The following is a 19332-nucleotide window of genomic DNA, read 5'->3' as shown; positions in this document are numbered from 1 at the left end:
GTCATTCCCAATAGACCATGGACACATCTGTCTATGGATTTTATCACTGACTTACCTTTGTCTGCGGGTAAAACAGTGATTTTGGTAGTAGTGGACAGGTTTAGCAAAATGGCACACTTTATTGCGTTACCCGCACTACCTAATGCTAAAACTCTTGCTCAGGTATTCGTCAGTGAGATCGTGAAGCTTCACGGGGTCCCCTCCGATGTTGTTTCGGATCGGGGAACCCAGTTTATTTCTAAATTTTGGAAAGCTTTTTGTTCCCGTTTGGGGGTTCACTTGTCCTTTTCCTCAGCTTTCCATCCTCAGTCGAATGGACAGACTGAGCGTACCAACCAAAACCTGGAGACATATCTAAGATGTTTTGTGTCTGAAAACCAAGAGTTGTGGTCGTCATATTTACCGTTAGCTGAGTTTGCCATAAATAATCGCCGTCAGGAATCCACTGGCAAGTCACCTTTTCTTGGTGCATATGGTTTTCATCCCCAATTCTGTACTTTCAAAGAGGGGGGGTCTTCTGGGGTTCCCGAAGAGGAACGGTTTTCGTCATCTCTTTCATCAGTATGGCAGAAGGTGCAAGCTAACTTGAAAAATATGGGAGGTAAATACAAATGCATGGCTGATAAGAGACGGTCGCCAGGTCCGGACCTAGGATTGAATGACTATGTGTGGTTGTCTACTAGGAATATCAAGTTGAAGGTTCCCTCTTGGAAACTGGGTCCTAGGTTTATTGGTCCTTACAAGATTGTAGCCATCATCAACCCCGTGGCTTTTCGCCTGGAGTTACCTCAGACTTTTAAAATCCATAATGTCTTTCATAAGTCGTTACTCAAAAAATATGTTCCATCTCTAGAACCGTCACCGCTGCCACCCCCTCCTGTTGTCGTGGATGGTAGTTTGGAATTTCAGATATCCAAAATTGTTAATTCTCGTCGGGTCCGCCGCTCTCTTCAATATCTGGTGCATTGGAGAGGTTACGGTCCCGAGGAAAGAATGTGGGTTCCTGCGTCTGAGGTAAACGCCGACAGGCTAGTCCGGATTTTTCATGCCTCTCATCCTGAGAGACCTGGTCCTGAGTGTCCGGAGGCCCCTCGTAGAGAGGGGGGTACTGTCACGAGGGTGTCAAGAGCCATGCCTGACTCCGTTGTACCCGGGGTCAGGAGGTCGCAGCGGTTGGCTGCACGCTCTATGTCAGATAGGGAAGTTTCCTTATGGTAGCTTTCTGGGTTTGCTTTACAAACCCTTTTGGCTCACTCAGGGATCCGTAGCTCCTTCTCTCAGCTGTTCCTTGTCCAGCACTCCCAATCCTCCTTATATTCCCCTCTCACACTTCTCTGGTTGCCAGATATAGAGCTTCCTGCCTGGACATCTATTCTGACCCACTGGAGCTGTGTTGCTGTGTTCTCTGAGTGTTGCCTTAGAACGCTACCCTCCGGATCCCTGTTGGACCTTTGTGGACAATTGTTGCCGTCCACCTGGGTCTTTGTGTTTGTCTGTGTTTGTCTGTCCTCTCCCTGGTGTTTCCCTCTTAGTGCAGTGGTGAGGACTAGTGATCCCACCGGCCCGTTCATTATCTAGGGCTCATTTCAGGGAAAGCCAGGGTTTAGGCACGTGATCTCCGCACGGGTGAGGAACCCGTCTAGGGACGTCAGGGCAGGCAGGTGCCAGCTGCAAGGTGAGTTAGGGGTCACCACCTTTCCCTCTCCCTTGGGCAGGGCTTTCCCTGTTTTCCTCCCTGTGCGTGTTGCCGGTCATTACATAATGAGTCTATCTCATATGTTAGTTTCACCTTTTAAGTTACATTACTGAAATAAATGAACTTTGCACGATATTCAAATTTTTCGAGTTTTACCTGTATTAGGTATCACTGTGTGATTTAAAGGGACACTGACAGCCCCAATTAGCATATTTAGGTATATATACGTGAGTACAGGTCTTATAAAGTCTATTAAAATGATCTAAGTATCCCCCCTGTCCACCTTATAAGTACCAAAATATAAAGTTTTATAACCTGCTTGTCCGGTCACCAATCTGCCCAAGGGGCGGCGTTTCATCACAAAATGCGCCCAGCCAGCCGCTCCTAACTGCCGTTCTGAAGCCCCGCCCAGCTCATCAATATTCACTTAGCTGGGCGGCGGCTACAACTCTCCGGACTCAAGTGCTGCAGCCTCTGCTTTATGCGCATGCGCCGGGCACTTGAGTCGGGAGAGTTGTAGCCGCCGCCCAGCTAAGTGAATATTGATGAGCTGGGCGGGGCTTCAGAACGGCAGTTAGGAGTGGCTGGCTGGGCGCATTTTGTGATGAAACGCCGCCCCTTGGGCAGATTGGTGACCGGACAAGCAGGTTATATAACTTTATATTTTGGTACTTATAAGGTGGACAGGGGGGATACTTAGATCATTTTAATAGACTTTATAAGACCTGTACTCACGTATATATACCAAAATATGCTAATTAGGGCTGTCAGTGTCCCTTTAAATCGAATTTATTACTGGCATGAAGTACAATGTATCATAAGAAAATAGTCTCAGAATCTCTTAAAAGCGTTCCAAATCTATTACCACATAAAGTGACAGATGTTAGATTTCCAAAATTTGGCCTGGTCTTTAACCCCTTAGTAACCATCCATACACTTTTTTACGGCAGCCCAGTCTAAGCTCTGCACGGGTCCTGCTCTAAGGCCTCTTGCACACGACCGTATGGTTTTGCTGTCCACTTTAAACTGATCAGTTTTTCTGTTTAAACAGTGTTTCCGTTCTGTTTTGCCTTTCCGTTTTTTCCGTTTGGTTTACGTTTGTGATTTTTTTTTGCGAATCGTAAACGGAAACAGAAGCATACAATAATGTTTAAACAGTAAGTACATTAAAAAAGTTGGGCTGGGCATAACATTTTCAATAGATGGTTCCGCAAAAATGGAACGGATACGGAAGACATATGATGCATTCCGTATGCATTCCGTTTTTCTTGCGGAACCATTGACTTGAATAGAGCCACGGAACGTGATTTGCGGGCAATAACAGGACATGCTCTATCTTTGAACGGAACGGAAATACGGAAATGGAATGCATACGGAGTACATTCCTTTTTTTGCGGAACCATTGAAAGGAATGGTTCCGCATATGGACCGCAAACGGAATCCGCAAAAACAGAACGGAAACGAAAAAATTAAACATTTGTGTACAAGAGGCATAACAGCCTGGACAAGCAGAAGTGCCAATCTGGGCTGTTTAACACTTTACATGCAGTAGGCAATGGCTCCCACCGCATGTAAAGCGCTGACAGTGGGAGCAGATGCGATTGCAGGGTGCCGATGTGTGTAAAGGCTGGCTCTGGTCTGATTTAGACCCCAAATCAGCCTTGAGTAGTTTCCAGCAGGCTGTGCCTCTCTGGCACAGCCTGCTGGTCAATGTCAGTATAACACTGACAATAAAATGCAATGCACTATAGGGATAATGCATTGTATTTTAAAATCAATCAAAATGTATTTATTAAATTAATTTATTTATTACATTTTAAAAAATCCAGTAAAAAAAGACACTTTTTTCCCACTGAAATTACACTTTTCAATAAAAAATAGCAAAAAAAAAATCTCGCCCCTATGTTTGGTATCGCCGTGTCCGTAACGACCCGCACTACATAAATATCATGTAAATTATCCCCTACGGTGAACGTCGTAAAAAAAAAAAAATTACAGAATTGCTTACTTGCCACTGAAAAAATGTAATAACAAGCGAGCAAAAAGCGTAATTTACTCCAAAATGAACTACAAATTGTCCAGCAAAAATCAAGCCCTCACACAACTCCATATAAAGAAAAAGAAAAAAGTGGGTCTTGGGAAGTGGCGATGCAAAAAGATTTTCTTCCTTTTAAAAAAAGGGGTTTTATTGATCAAAAGTAGTAAAATAGAAAAAAAAACTTAAAGGGGTTGTCCCATTTCATTAATTGCTGTTAATCAGTTTCCCCAAGTGTCCTTGAATAATCTTCTAAATAACTTTCATTTCCTAACTTGCACGGTTCTCCTGAAAAATGCCTTCATCTGCGCCTCTGTTGTCTACCTGTATCCCATGGATACGGCCAGCTACTTGCGGGGCTTGTATGTGCCGCGCCTGCGCACAATGTCCTACCTTCTCCCCAGCCGGCCGCTCGAGACCGCGCACGCATGGCTGTTTTACAAGCTGGGGAGGCGTGTCCTGCATGTTGGAGATAGTGCCGGGGAGAGAAACAGTCTGCCTGCTACGCTGCTGTCCTGCAGATTCTAGAGGAGGGAGGAGGGCCCTGGAAGATCACGGTGGCAGAGGTTAGTGATTGATATGCTCCCCTGGGCCCTATTAGTCACGGGCCGACTCCTTCTGGGCGCCGGAGCACACGGCGTCCTCGGTTGCTATGACGCCGTGCGCTCCCTCATGCTGCCGGAATACAGTGATACATCTTATAGATCATAGCAGTGTATTACTGTTTTCCGGCAGCATGAGGGAGCGCACGGCGTCATAGCAACCGAGGACGCCGTGTGCTCCGGCGCCCAGAAGGAGTCCAGGCAGCAATCCACAGATGCCCCCCCCCACCCCATAAGTGCCCTCCACAGATGCCCCCCACCCCATAAGTGCCATCCACAGATGCCCCCACCCCATAAATGCACTCCACAGATGCCCCCACCCCATAAGTGCCCTCCACAGATGCCCCCCCCCACCCCATAAGTGCCCTCCACAGATGCCCCCCCACCCCATAAGTGCACTCCACAGATGCCCCCCCCCCCATATAAGCTGGGTAATAGGTCAGTGATAATATCAGACACCGGGAAAGCTGGGTAATAAGTCTATAAGAGTCCCAGCTTTCCCGGTGTACAATAATATTACAGACTTATTACCCAGCTTTCCCGGTATCAGATATTATCACTGACTTATTACCCAGCTTTCCCGGTGAACAATATTATCACTGACTTATTACCCAGCTTTCCCGGAGTACAATATTATCACTGACTTATTACCCAGCTTTCCCGGAGTACAATATTATCACTGACTTATTACCCAGCTTTCCCGGAGTACAATATTATCACTGACTTATTACCCAGCTTTCCCGGTGTACAATATTATCACTGACTTATTACCCAGCTTTCCCGGTAAAGCTGGGTAATAAGTCAGTGATAATATCTGATACCGGGAAAGCTGGGTAATAAGTCAGTGATAATATTGTTCACCGGGAAAGCTGGGTAATAAGTCAGTGATAATATCTGATACCGGGAAAGCTGGGTAATAAGTCAGTGATAATATTGTTCACCGGGAAAGCTGGGTAATAAGTCAGTGATAATATTGTTCACCGGGAAAGCTGGGTAATAAGTCAGTGATAATATCTGATACCGGGAAAGCTGGGTAATAAGTCAGTGATAATATTGTTCACCGGGAAAGCTGGGTAATAAGTCAGTGATAATATTGTACACCGGGAAAGCTAGGGTAATAAGTCAGTGATAATATCTGATACCGGGAAAGCTGGGTAATAAGTCAGTGATAATATTGTTCACCGGGAAAGCTGGGTAATAAGTCAGTGATAATATTTGATACCGGGAAAGCTGGGTAATAAGTCAGTGATAATATTGTTCACCGGGAAAGCTGGGTAATAAGTCAGTGATAATATTGTACACCGGGAAAGCTGGGTAATAAGTCAGTGATAATATCTGATACCGGGAAAGCTGGGTAATAAGTCAGTGATAATATTGTTCACCGGGAAAGCTGGGTAATAAGTCAGTGATAATATCTGATACCGGGAAAGCTGGGTAATAGTCAGTGATAATATTGTTCACCGGGAAAGCTGGGTAATAAGTCAGTGATAATATTGTACACCGGAAAGCTGGGTAATAAGTCAGTGATAATATCTGATACCGGGAAAGCTGGGTAATAAGTCAGTGATAATATTGTTCACCGGGAAAGCTGGGTAATAAGTCAGTGATAATATCTGATACCGGGAAAGCTGGGTAATAAGTCAGTGATAATATTGTTCACAGGGAAAGCTGGGTAATAAGTCAGTGATAATATTGTACACCGGGAAAGCTGGGTAATAAGTCAGTGATAATATCTGATACCGGGAAAGCTGGGTAATAAGTCAGTGATAATATTGTCACCGGGAAAGCTGGGTAATAAGTCAGTGATAATATCTGATACCGGGAAAGCTGGGTAATAAGTCAGTGATAATATTGTTCACCGGGAAAGCTGGGTAATAAGTCAGTGATAATATTGTACACCGGGAAAGCTGGGTAATAAGTCAGTGATAATATCTGATACCGGGAAAGCTGGGTAATAAGTCAGTGATAATATTGTTCACCGGGAAAGCTGGGTAATAAGTCAGTGATAATATCTGATACCGGGAAAGCTGGGTAATAAGTCAGTGATAATATTGTTCACCGGGAAAGCTGGGTAATAAGTCAGTGATAATATTGTACACCGGGAAAGCTGGGTAATAAGTCAGTGATAATATCTGATACCGGGAAAGCTGGGTAATAAGTCAGTGATAATATTGTACACCGGGAAAGCTGGGCAATAAGTCAGTGATAATATCTGATACCGGGAAAGCTGGGTAATAAGTCAGTGATAATATCTGATACCGGGAAAGCTGGGTAATAAGTCAGTGATAATATTGTACACCGGGAAAGCTGGGTAATAAGTCAGTGATAATATCAGACATCGGGAAAGCTGGGTAATAAGTCAGTGAATATATCTATCTATATCTAGCACAGATCATATGGCTACTAGCTAACATGCATTTGGGCTGTAGTGATTTATTGTTTTTGCTGAACAGAATGGGTTTGTAACACAGGTTTTATGTGTAAAAGTGCATTAGAATGCAGGACAGCCACAAGTTACTCCATTAGTTCACTAGCATTGGTCAGTGGTCACTGAGTGATTCCCCAGCAGGGGGAGGGGCTTTACATACTCTGCAGGCTCCATGTGGATGACTCATCCACATGAACGAGCACGGACTGAGCTCTGAGGGTGAGTCATGAGGGGGCGTGGCCTTCACTCAACTGCCTGAGAAGCAGGAAGTTATCAGGACATTTACTGCTGGTAAGATTGAAACAGCAAAGTGGGACAACCCCTTTAATGTATTTTGTATCGCTGTAATCTTACTGAGCCAGAGAATAAAAATATTATGTTATTTACACCAAAAAGTGAACGCCATAAAAACTCTTTGGCAGTATTGCTGTTTTCCCATCTCCCTCCCATAGAGAGTTAATAAAAGTTAATCATTGAGTTATGTGTACCCCAAAATGACACATTAAAAACTACAACTTGTCCCATAAATACAAGCATTCATACAGCTATATAGATGGAAAAATAAAAAAGGTATAGCTCTTGGAAGGCGACGATGAAAAAAGTAAGAAAAACACTTGGTCAGTAAGGCCCAAAACAGGCTAGTTACTAAGGGGTTAAGGTGAAAAATGGCTAGGTACTGAAGAGGTTAAATAAAGTATATGTATTGATTTATTTATTCATTTATATTCCCCTTAATTGGCCCTTGTTACTATCTGCACTATATGTTTGTTCTGACCTCAATGTGTTTTTTGTTACTAGTGTTTACATTTATCTCTGCAGGGTTTTTCAACTCCGGTCCTCGGAACCCACCTACCAGTCATGTTTTCAGGATCGGAGTTGAGAAACCCTGTCTAAGGCCTCTAGCACACGACCGTATATATTTTGCGGTCCACCAAAAAACCGCCTTGCAAAAAATACGGATGACATCCATGTGCATTCCGTATTTTGCGGAAAGGAACAGCTGGCTCCTAATAGAACAGTACTATCCTTGTTTGTAATGCGGACAATAATAGAACATGTTCTATTCTTTCGCGGAACGGACATACGGAAACGGAATGCATACGGAGTAACTTCCGTTTTTTTTTGCGGACCCATTGAAATGAATTGTTCGGTATACGGTCCGCAAAAAAAAAAAATGGACGCGGAAAGAAAACATGTTTGTGTGCAAGAGGCCTTAATGAGTTAATGAATTTTGATTCTACCCCACTATTTGGAACCATTTTACTTCTTTTAACCAGCATGCACGCAACTAAAAGTCGAAGCTGACCCTATCGAAAGCCTTCTCTGCGTCTATTCCCAATAGCAGCAGTAGGATCTTCGTTTGTTTGGCATAATATGCAGCGTGGAGCACTCTAGAAACATTATGTCTCCCTTCTCTTTCTCTAATAAAGCCCACTTGTTCCTCCCCAATGATCCCAGGGAGAAGGCAGGAAATTCTATGTGCAAGGATTTTAGCCCACAATTTAAGATCCGTATTTAACAGTAAAATTGGATGGTAGCTTCCACAAAGCTCTGGATCTTTGCCTTTTTTATGTATCATTTTAATATAGGTTTCAAGTGATTGGGTGGGAAGCACAGAGCCGTTAATTAAAGAGTTGCATAATGCCACAAATCTAGAGAGCAGTACTTTCCTGTTTTATAGCAAACTATAGGAAAGCCATCAGGTCCTGGAGTTTTTCCTGATGGGATAGTTCCCAGGACTTTCTCTGCCTCTTTTTCTGTTACAGGAGCTACCAGCTGGGGATGTTTATATTTTGTAAGAAGGAAGTGATCAGATCATCCATCTGGGGTCTTACAGGAGGATTGGAGTCACTCCCGCTGGACGGGTGCATGTTGTAAAGGTCGGTGTAGAATCGATGGAACTGTTGTGCTATTAGAGGGGTGGAAGTGACTCTTGAGGTTTGGGTGGTTTTAATGGCAGAGATGAAGGTCCTGGTTCTTTGTTTTTTCAGCAAAGAAGACATTACCTTTGTACCTCTATCTCCGTGTGCATATTATTTATATCTTAGGTGTTGGAGTGTTTTTTGCGGATTTTGTGTTCAGTAAGTCTTTGACTTGGCGTCTGAGGGATACTAATTTCTCATGACAACATACGGATTCAGTTGATTTATATGAGCTTTCCATAAGAAAGATTTGTCTCAGTAGGGATGTTAGTTCATTTTTCTCTCAGTTTTTTTAGATGACTACCCAAAGCGATCAGTTCCCCTCTAATGAGGGCCTTGTGGGCTTCGAACAGTATGGGGGTGGAAATGTTAGGGTCCTCATTGGTTTGAAAATACAAATCTAGTTTTTGGGTAAGGGATTTTACATGAGATGTATTATCTAATATTGTAGGATTAAGTTTCCAAGTCCAAGATTTAGGAGTCAAAGATTTAGGAGTTGCCGTTTAGTGGATATATGTGCATGGCCTGAGATGGTTATTTGGGCAATATGGGCCGAAACAATGTTGGACATGCAGTGTGCTGGAACAAAAATATAGTCTAGGTCAGTCTTTCCCAACCAGTGTGCCTCCAGCTGTTGCAAAACTACAACTCCCAGCATGCCCGGACAGCCTTTGGCTGTGTGGGCATGCTGGGAGTTGTAGTTTTGCAACAGCTGGAGGCACACTGGCTGGGAAACACTGGTCTAGATGATGGTAGGTGCTGTGTGTGTTAGAATAAAATGTGAAATCTTTGTCATCTATGTGTAACATGCGCCATGCATGCACCATTCCCATATCTGAGAGCAATATTTTCTTCTCTTTTGTGGTGTATTTAAGCCTCTAGCATTGATGGACACAATGGTCAGATCTGCCATGACAAATGTAGAGTAAAAGGCATAAGGTCTGGCCTACCCATCCCACCCTCGGAGCAATTAACTAAAAGGAACATCATAACAATCCAAATGTCCAAATGTACACAGCATAGCTCAACTTGTATGCAAGGAGCATGTAGAGAACTAAGGGTTTCGCCACCAGGTCCCACCAGCCACCAGTAGCAGCTAGAGGGGCCCCAGGGGAGAACCCTGTTAAAGCAACGGGAGGATGCCTCATAAGGTGGCCACTCTGCACCCCACCTCGTCAGGTAAAAATGAATTACACTTATCAAAGAGAGTCCATCTGCTATATTAATCAATCTTGTAATATGTCGACAGTCAGTCGTGAAGACAGAGAGTCCCAGTGGATGAAGAGGAGATCAGCAGAAGTTATTGTTCTGGGGTCTCTGCAACATAAATGAAGTTTGAAATAAAAAAGGAGAGACAAGTAGAGAGAGAAAAGACAAGCTACTGGTTAAGTTCTCAAGTTGGCGCAGAGGCTGGAGTTGTAGATGATCCTCTGTGAGGCTTGTCTTTCCCAACCACTGACCATACTTGTGATTTGGTAGCTTTGGAACGTCAGTGGGAGAGGCTATGGGGATCTATGACGGTATGTTCAAAGGCAAAAATTCTCGCTTTTCCCAGGCTTGTTCTAGATCTTCCGGTGTGCGTGTGATGATTTGACGACCCCCTTTCATAACTGCCAGTCCGAAAGGAAAGAGCCAGCGTAAAGGGGTGCGCTGTGCTCTGAGAGCTTCCGTGAGGGGCTTCAAAATGCGTCTTTTTGCCAGAGTGCTGGCTGCTAAATCTTGAAAAATCACAATGCGTATTCCTTCGTAGGATAGTTCTCTGGTCTCTAGGGTCGCCCGAAGTATTGCAGCCAGGTCTAAGTAGCTGAGGAGACCGCAGATGTCTAGGAGGATTGTCAGGCGTAGGCTTGGGCCTGAAGACTCTATGAGCATGCTGTCACGGCCTTTGGTCTGCACTGTGACACTGTTGCCACACTTGTGGTTGCCCGCGGCAACGTGTTGCTGTGAGAGCATGCCATGGCAGTGTCTCGGCCTTCTGGGTGATTGCCGGGACATGGTTGCCACGCATGCTTTTGCCGGTGGTAACATGTGGATTGGTATGCTTGTGTGTGCACTTCCCCTTTAAGTGGCTTCCTTCCCTTGTCTGGTGTTGGAAGGGTTAACTCTCTTCCTAGTGTTTTGTGAACACTGGGTTTATGTGTGTGGGTGTGGCTTCTTGGGCTATTTAGCCTCTGCTGGATGCCTGAAGCTCTGGGTTCCTCCAGCCTTGGTGTATGCTGGTGGTTCACGGTTCCTGGCTTGTTCCATCTGTCCAGTGAGGGCCACCCTTGTGGTCATAGATGTTCTATGTCATCCCAGTGTCTCCTTCTCTTCCTGTCCCTATTTGTATGGCGTGGGTTATGTGCAGGGTGTTTGTTATGTTTAGTTTGGTATTTCATGTCTAGTGGTGTTTGGTGTCCAGCATGTTTGGCTAGACATTCCCCTGTCTTATGTTTAATGCAGCTATGGATGTCCTGGGTCCCTGTGTGGTTGGTGGTGTGTGCTGTGTCCTTTAATGTTGGTGTGGACACTGGCACTTGTGCACAGGTTCCAGTCAGTGTGTCTGTGGCAGGTAAGTGTGTTACTGGTTTCACTTACCTGCCATCTTCTTTAGCTGTATGTGTTTTTCTCCCCTAGTTGCAGCCTGGCCTTAGTTAGAGACTCCTGTTCCTCCGTTTTGTGGATGAACGGGTAGTCTCTCACCTGCTCCTAAGTGAGGGATTTCCAGGGCGACTCAGGATATTAGGTTTCCAGTGTATGAGCCGTCCCACCATCGGGGTCCGCTCATATGGTGAGGAGTCTGGGAGAGGATTAGGGACGCGGTAGGAGGTGACCTGCTCTCTTATCACTCCTTTTGGCCAGGCTGATCCCCTTTTTCTCTTTGACATCGCACAGTGGAGGGTTTCCCCCACTCTCCGCCGTGACACATGCTCAATAATAACCTGCTTAGCTCTTTCTCCCCCCGGAAGCTGAGTAAATATCAATGAGACTGTCTTCTGGATGGGCATCTGCGCCAATTGTTTCTGGTAGGCATCTGATCCTGAGATTCTTCCTACGGCTTCGGTTCTCTTGGTCCTCGATCTGAAAGAGGGCCTGATTAATATGGTCCTTGTAGGAGAGGGAGCATTTATCAAGCATTTCATTGTGCTGTAAAAGCCCCGCCTGTGTGTCCTCTAATGCGGACACCCTGTGACCCAAGTGCTTCATGTCAGCTTTTATGTCTGATAGTTCCTTTATTACTGGGGCGATAGCCTTTTTTAAAGCTTTGGTTAGGAATGATCTGGAGATATGAAAGGAGTCCGACTCACTGGCTGCATCAGATAGCGCTCCCGAACTTTCCTCATCTGAGTCTCTTCGTGTGCGTGGCCGGGGAGCGCCTCTCGCCATCTTGTGTCTCCCAACCAGAGAAGAATGCTTCTTTTGTAGGTATTTGTCCATGTTGGACTGCGTTTTTTCTGTTGTAAGGGTGAAAGGAACGTTCCCCTGTCTCTCCTGTCCAATTTTCACCATCTCTTCCCTGCTGAGGAGAATCAGCCAGGAGCACTGCAGTTAAGCAGCCATTCCACAGCGCAGCAAGCTCTGCCCCTCAATTGCTGATGTTTTGGGGATGTGTGGGCTACAAAAGCACAGGAAATGTTATCAGAATTGATGGCAATATGAATGCAGTAACGTATCAACAAATACTGGAGGAAAATTTGCACTCATCATCCCGGAAGCTGAGCATGGGACGTACTTGGACATTCCAACATGACAATGATCCAAAACACAAGGCCAAGTCGACCTGTCATTGGCTACAGCATAATAAAGTGAAAGTTCTGGAGTTGTCATCTCAGTCTCCAGACCTCAATATCATTGATCCACTCTGGGGAGACCTCAAACGTGCAGTTCATGCAAGACAACCCAAGAATTGGGGAACTGGAGGCTTTTTGCCAGAAGAATGGGCAACTTTACCATCTGAGAAGATAAAGAGCCTCATCCACAACTACCACAAAATACTTCAAGCTGTCATTGATGTTAAAGGGGGCAATACACGGTATTAAGAACTAGGGTATGTAAACTCTGGGGAGACCTCAAACGTGCAGTTAATGCAAGACAACCCAAGAATTTAGGGGAACTGGAGGCTTTTTGGCAGGAAGAATGGGCAACTTTACCATCTGAGAAGATAAAGAGCCTCATCCAGAACTACCACAAAATACTTCAAGCTGTCATTGATGTTAAAGGGGGCAATACACGGTATTAAGAACTAGGGTATGTAAACTTTTGATCAGGGTCATTTGGCTAGTTTGTGTTGTGATTATGATTTAAAAAGAGTAAACACAGTTGTTTGACAATAAATGGCTTCAGCCAACCACTATCCATGAGTGAAAGAAAAGTTTTTGTGTTATCATTCATATTCTCTGAACAAAGGTTAAGAAATTATAAATTCTGCAAGGTTATGTATACTTATGAGCACAACTGTACATAATAGAAACCCCAAAATGGCCCTATTTTAGAAACTGCACCCAAGTTATTCAAAACTGATGTTACAAAGTTTGTTAAACCTTTCAGTGTGCCACAAGAATTAAAGGAACATGGAGATGAAATTTCAAAATTTCACTTTTTTTGCAGATTTTTCATTTTAATCAATTTTTTTCTGTAACACAGCAAGGGTTAACATATGTGGTTGTCGACTGCTGTATGGGAGTACGACAGAGCACAATATGGCTTTTGGAGGGTAGATTTCACTGGAATAATTTCCTGGCGCTGTGTCTCATTTGAATGTACCCTGAGGTACCCCACAGTGGAAACCCCCAAAAAGTGATCCCATTTTTTTTTTTTTCATCAGTAAATTTTTATTGAGGTTTTCAAAGGAGTTATACTTTGATATATGTCATAAAATGCAATGACATTTTACATAAGATTGTGGGAACAATCAGTAAAAGGTAATAAACATAGGGGGTAACATAAGGAATGAGCGGCACAGGCACAATTCTGAGATATGAGATTATACAATCAAGGTATGCAAACCTACAGCAGTCAAGTAAGGTTACAATATGGTGAGTTGGACCATGCCTCCCAAATCTTCAGAGGGCCATCCGGGGATTTATGTAGAAAGGATAAGGTTTTTTCATACATAAATGTAATGTTAACTCTCTGGAGTATCTCTGATAGTGACGGGATAATGTTGCTTTTTCAATTACAAGTGATGGACAAAGTGACCCTATTTTGAAAACTACACCCCCCAAGGAATTTTTCAAGGGGTGTAATGAGCACTTTGGCCCAATATGCTTTTCATAGAATTTAGACACACTTAGCTGTAAAAAAAAAATAATAAATTACATATTTTCACTTTAGGGGTAACAGGAGAAAGTCACCAAAAAATGTGTTACCCGTTTTCTCCTGAATATGGCAACAGATGGAGCACCATATAGTTTTTGGAGAGCAGATTTCACTGGAATAATTTTCAGGCGCTGTGTCGCATTTGAAGTTACCCTGAGGTACCCCAAAATGGGACCCCATTGTGGAAACTACACCTCCTAAAGTATTCATCTACGGGTGTAGTGAGAATTTTATTATTTTACGGTTTTCATCTAGGGGTATAATGAGAATTTATTTTAGAATTTTGGAGTTTGCCTAATTTTCCAAATTATAATTTGCTAATAATACAATGAAATGTAAAAAAACTGTGGATTGCATAATAAATTAAAAATAGCCAAAAGTGCATAAAAGAAGTAAACATTTTTTTTTTACTTGATTAAATTAATAATCTAGGGAAGTATGGTAAATGCAGAACCATCTGAGTGACCAATCACAGCGATCGGGAAACAGGGACCGCTGTGATTGGTCCCCTAACTGGTGCCCGGACATCTTTGCTGTCCGTGACACTTGTTAAGATGCCGGTGTCACCGTAAGTATACTTGCGGTGACACTTTCATTTCATGACGTACTGTGCACGCTATGATGCGGTAACTTTCATGACGTACTGTGCACGCTATGATGCGGTAACTAACACCACATCATGACCACATCATGACGTACATTGTATGTCATTCGTCACTAAAGGGTTAACTGAGTCTCGCTACTTCTTGCGTTATGTTTGGACTGATTTCAATATGAACACTGCCTACACTGAATATTTATGGAGCTATGACCTGCGTTTTTTGTTACTAGTGTGAACAGCGTCCACACTGTTCTTTCAACGAGTTAATGAGTTTTGATTACATCCTGCTATTTGTAACCGTTTTGCTTCTTCAGATCAGCATGCACATGACTATCTAATGTGGTATTGCAATGCTGTATGACATAATGTTGTGTAAAGCATATGTATTGATTTATTTATTTACTTATACTGCCCTGCATTGGCCCTCGCTACTGCCTGTGTTATGTCTTTCCTGACTTCACTGCCTACACTGAACATTCATTGAACTATTACTTGTGTTTTTTATTACTAGTGTGAACAGTGTCCACACTTTTCTTCTAATGAGTTCTGATTCCACCCCGTCTTTTGCAACCATCTTGCGTCTTTTAACCAGCATGTATCAAATTATCTAATTAATGACATATCAGGAAGTTGATTTGCTCAGTACTTTGCACATGTGTATTTTAACTTTTTCATTTGTATATTAATGTATTTTTGTATATTAGTGTAGCCCGAAATGCGTCAACAGTTTTACCTGCTTATATCCTGCTAATAAAGAACCTCGTTTTTAAGAAGTCGGAAGAGCTGGATTCTCTTTTTTAATCTTAAACTGGACAAACCCACAACTATTGCATTAATCGGAAGCCTTCTATTTTAAGATGAGCCTCCTGCAAGAGAGCTATATAAACCCACAGGCAATGCTGCATATTTAGGGAGTGCAACCCTTTAGGCAAGGGCTGCATGGAAACACTGATCGCTGCCAGGATCGCTGAGCAGCGATAATCCCATAGAAATTAATAGGATCGCCGCTGCAGTCACAAGAAATCCAACATGGCCAGATTTCTTGCTGCCGCGGCGATCCCATTCTTTTCTTTGGAATCACCACTGCTCAGTGATCCTGGCCGGGACAGGTTTCTTGCGACCAGGTGTGTAGCCCTTGCCTTAATGTTCCATGAAGTCTCATAAAACATTATTATATGTAGAAATCATAGCGCTCCTCTATAAGCAGGAGAACCTGCAGGAGGGAGACATCCAGTGGTAAAAGAGCATACAGTACCAGCCCCTCAGTGTAAACGGCAAGGCACAATTAAGACATTGAAAAGAATAGACCCATTGTACTAAAAGCAAAGCAATAAAATAACTGAAACAGGTAATAACAGAATCCGAGAATCCGAAAAACATTCACTTGTGTGACTCCATTTTTTGTGGTATTCATGCCATATCCTCTCCGTCTTTGTGAAGGTAAGTAGCAAGAATTTCTCCTTAAATGGTTTAAAGAAATAAGAGAAGACAACTGAAAAAATAGCTGTTCAGCCCAGCAGCCAGGTAATGGACCTCAGGCAAGCAAAATAGGTATCCTGAAGTAGAAGCTAATCACTTCCCTTTCGGCATCTTGTGCGGTTCCCCCAAATCCTTTAGTACTCAGGTCCAATCCTGCCTCGGTGGAGATGAGGACGGTGAATTGGTCGAAGAAGAGAGTAGACAATCCGATGGACGCTCCGTCATGTCTTTGCTAAAGAAGGCCTCCACCATTCCTTGATCAGAGAACAGTTGGAAGGAACCATCACTCTGTCGTACCCGCAACATGGCAGGATAAATAAGCTGGAACTTGATCCCTTTCTTGCACAGGGAAGAGCATATATTACTGAAAGCTCTCCTTATCCCAGTGACCTCCTCAGAGTAATCAGCAATTAATAACACTTTGACACCTCTCAATAGAAATGGCTCCTGCCGTGCTCTATACATCTGCAATATTTCCTCTTTATCTGTATAGTGCAAGTACTTGGAAATACCCTGTCTTGAGAATTGATCATACACCTTGGAGCTTGGGACAGGTACCTTTCTGGGGGGGTCCCACATGGTGTGCTCTTTCCACCTTTCGCTGCTCAGGGAGAAGGCCCAAAGCCTGAGGCAGTTCATATTCAAATAAATGGCACAGGTCTTTTTTAGGCACCGTCTCCAGGACTTCTATGAGTCGCAAGTTGCTCAGTCGTGGAGTGATTTTCCAGGTCGTCTACCCGGTCCATGAGACGGGCTGCCATACTGAGTAAGTCTTGTAGCATGGCAGAAGCGTCGGTAGAGTCCTCCTCCATACATACCACATGCTGCTCTAGCTCAGAGATCCTACTCTCTTGTAAGGCTACTTCTTCTTGTAGATTATTAAGAACAAATTGTATGTTAGTAGACAGAAGGGCATTGCTGTCTGGGGCCAATTATTTATCCACCACTGTTGTCAGCAGTTTTAAATCAACTCCGCTCCCTGTCTGATCACATAGCTCCACCTGAGAATCGTCGGTATTCAGTCGCCTCGTGGTCCGCCAAGGCAAGAGGTGGAGAAAATAGCACCATCTTTACTGGTTGGGGAGATAAGCCGACACAATTCTGGTTTGCTGAGGAGGATTTTTGGCCGTTCCGCAATAAATAAAGCTTCATACATCTCAAGGAGCAGATCTCTCTCAAGGTAATCACCCAATAAACCAGGGCTGTATGACAAAGACGGCTATAGTAGTTTAGGAGAGAGGAGCTGAGAGACATGCATCTTCACATACCAGAGCAAGAACCAGAAGTCAATATGGGTTATTTTTAAAACATCCTAGACATACATATCTTAGGGAAATAAAAGGGTCAGGCAAAAGGAAAGCATTTAAGTTACTAAAACAGGAATGTAATGAAGAAGAAAAACTACAAGGAGAAAATTGAATATGTAAAAGACAGATAAAGGCAGCCAGACTGGAGACAGAGAGGCTCATTTCCAAAGAGAGTAAAACTAACCCTAAAATGTTCTTCAATTATATAAATGGTAAAATGTTTAAACCTGAAAGTATGGTCCCTCTAAGGAGTGATGAGGGAGGAGTTATAGAGAGCAATGAGGAGAAAGCAAATTTATTAAATTCTTTTTTCCTCTACTGTATTCACAGTGAAATGTCAGATGAAATACAGAGTGTCAAAGTAAACTCCCCCATTAAATGTAGCCTATTTGACTCAGGAAGACGTGCAACGCTGTCTTAAAAAGATTAAAACAGAAAAATCACTGGGTCCAGGTGGCATACCCCCCAGGATTGTAAGAGAATTAAGTAATGTTATAATGAAAGACCTTTATTTATGATATTTAAGGACTGTAAAATGACAGGTTCAGTTCCACAGGATTGGTGCTTAGCAAACGTGTTGCCAATATTCAAAAAAGGATCCCAGAAACTATATATAAGTTGAACATCTGGCATGAGTAAACTGGTTGAAGGTTTTCTAAGAGATGCTATTCTGGAGTATCTCAATAAAAAAAAGTGTATAACACCTTTTCAGCATGGCTTCATAAGGGAGCGGTCCTGTCAAGTTAATCTAATCAGTTTCTATGAGGAGGAAAGTTCTAGACCAGTGTAAGTCAATGGATGTCATATACAGTGAGATGCGAAAGTTTGGGCAACCTTGTTAATCGTCATGATTTTCCTGTATAAATCGTTGGTTGTTACGATAGAAAATGTACATTTTCACTATTTTGTGGAAGCTGGTATATATCGCAGCCCTCAATCAGTATTTTGTGGAAGCAGGTATATCGAACCCCTAACCACTTCACATCTGGGTCATTTCCCCCTTCCTGACAGAGCCTAATTTAGCAAATCTGACATGTGTCACGTTATGTGGTAATAACTTTGGAACGCTTTTACTTATCCAAGCCATTCTGATATATTCTCGTGACACATTGTACTTCATGAGTCATAAATTTTAGTCAATATATTTCACCTTTATTTATAAAATAATCAAAAATTTACCAAAAATTTTAAGAAATTTGCAATTTTCTAAATTTAAATTTCTCTGCTTTTAAAACAGAAAGTGGTACCTCACAAAATATTTATTACTTTAACATTCTCCACATGTCTACTTTATGTTGGCATAATTTTGGAAATGTAATTTTGTTTTTTTAGGACGTTAGAAGGCTTAGAATTGTAGAAGCAATTCTTAAAATTTTTAAGAACATTTCCAAAACCCACTTTTTAAGGACCAGTTCAGGTCTGAAGTCACTTTGTGGGGCTTACATAGTGGAACCCCCCATAAATAACCCCATTGTAGAAACTACATCCCTCAAGTTACTCAAAACTCATTTTGCAAACTTTGTTAACCCTTTAGGTGTTCCACAAGAATTAAAGGAAAATGGAGATGACATTTCTAAATTTCACTTTTTTGGCAGATTTTCCATTTTAGTCCATTTTTTTCTTTAAAGGGAACCTGTCACCCAAAAATCGCCTATTAAGCTGTTTACAGTACCTTATAGTGCTGTATAGTCGTTTCCTGATGCACTTTTTGTTAGTTTTGCAGCATGTATGCTCAGTCAGAAATCGATGTTATATTCAGCTGCTGCCCCGTGCTTCAAGTCAGGCTTGAAGTCACGGGGGCAGCGGCCTCGGCGTCTTACATGGCCCTCTCCCCGCCCCCTGCCTCTGTGACTGACAGCCGAAATCCGATTCCGGGACCGCGCTCAACGGCCGCATGCGCAGTAAAGGGCGGCAGGAGCGCGGTCCCGGCTGCCGCGCGCACTACGCGCCGTCTTAATTTCGCC

General features: G+C 43.1%; 1 protein-coding gene across 1 annotated transcript in view; it reads left to right on the top strand.

The window, feature by feature from the left end:
* The first annotated feature begins 7008 nt into the window (after positions 1-7008).
* The window catches only part of LOC122945998 (perilipin-3-like), a 46417-nt gene continuing 34093 nt past the window's right edge, over positions 7009-19332 (top strand). The window contains exon 1 of the mRNA XM_044305269.1: positions 7009-7052. The gene's annotated coding sequence lies outside the window, so the exon portion shown is untranslated. The remainder of the gene's footprint in view (positions 7053-19332) is intronic.

This window comes from Bufo gargarizans, chromosome 1 (genome assembly GCF_014858855.1).
Source record: "Bufo gargarizans isolate SCDJY-AF-19 chromosome 1, ASM1485885v1, whole genome shotgun sequence".
Lineage (NCBI taxonomy): Eukaryota > Metazoa > Chordata > Amphibia > Anura > Bufonidae > Bufo > Bufo gargarizans.
Note: the sequence above shows the minus strand (reverse complement) of the source record. Positions and strands in the feature narration are given on the sequence as shown.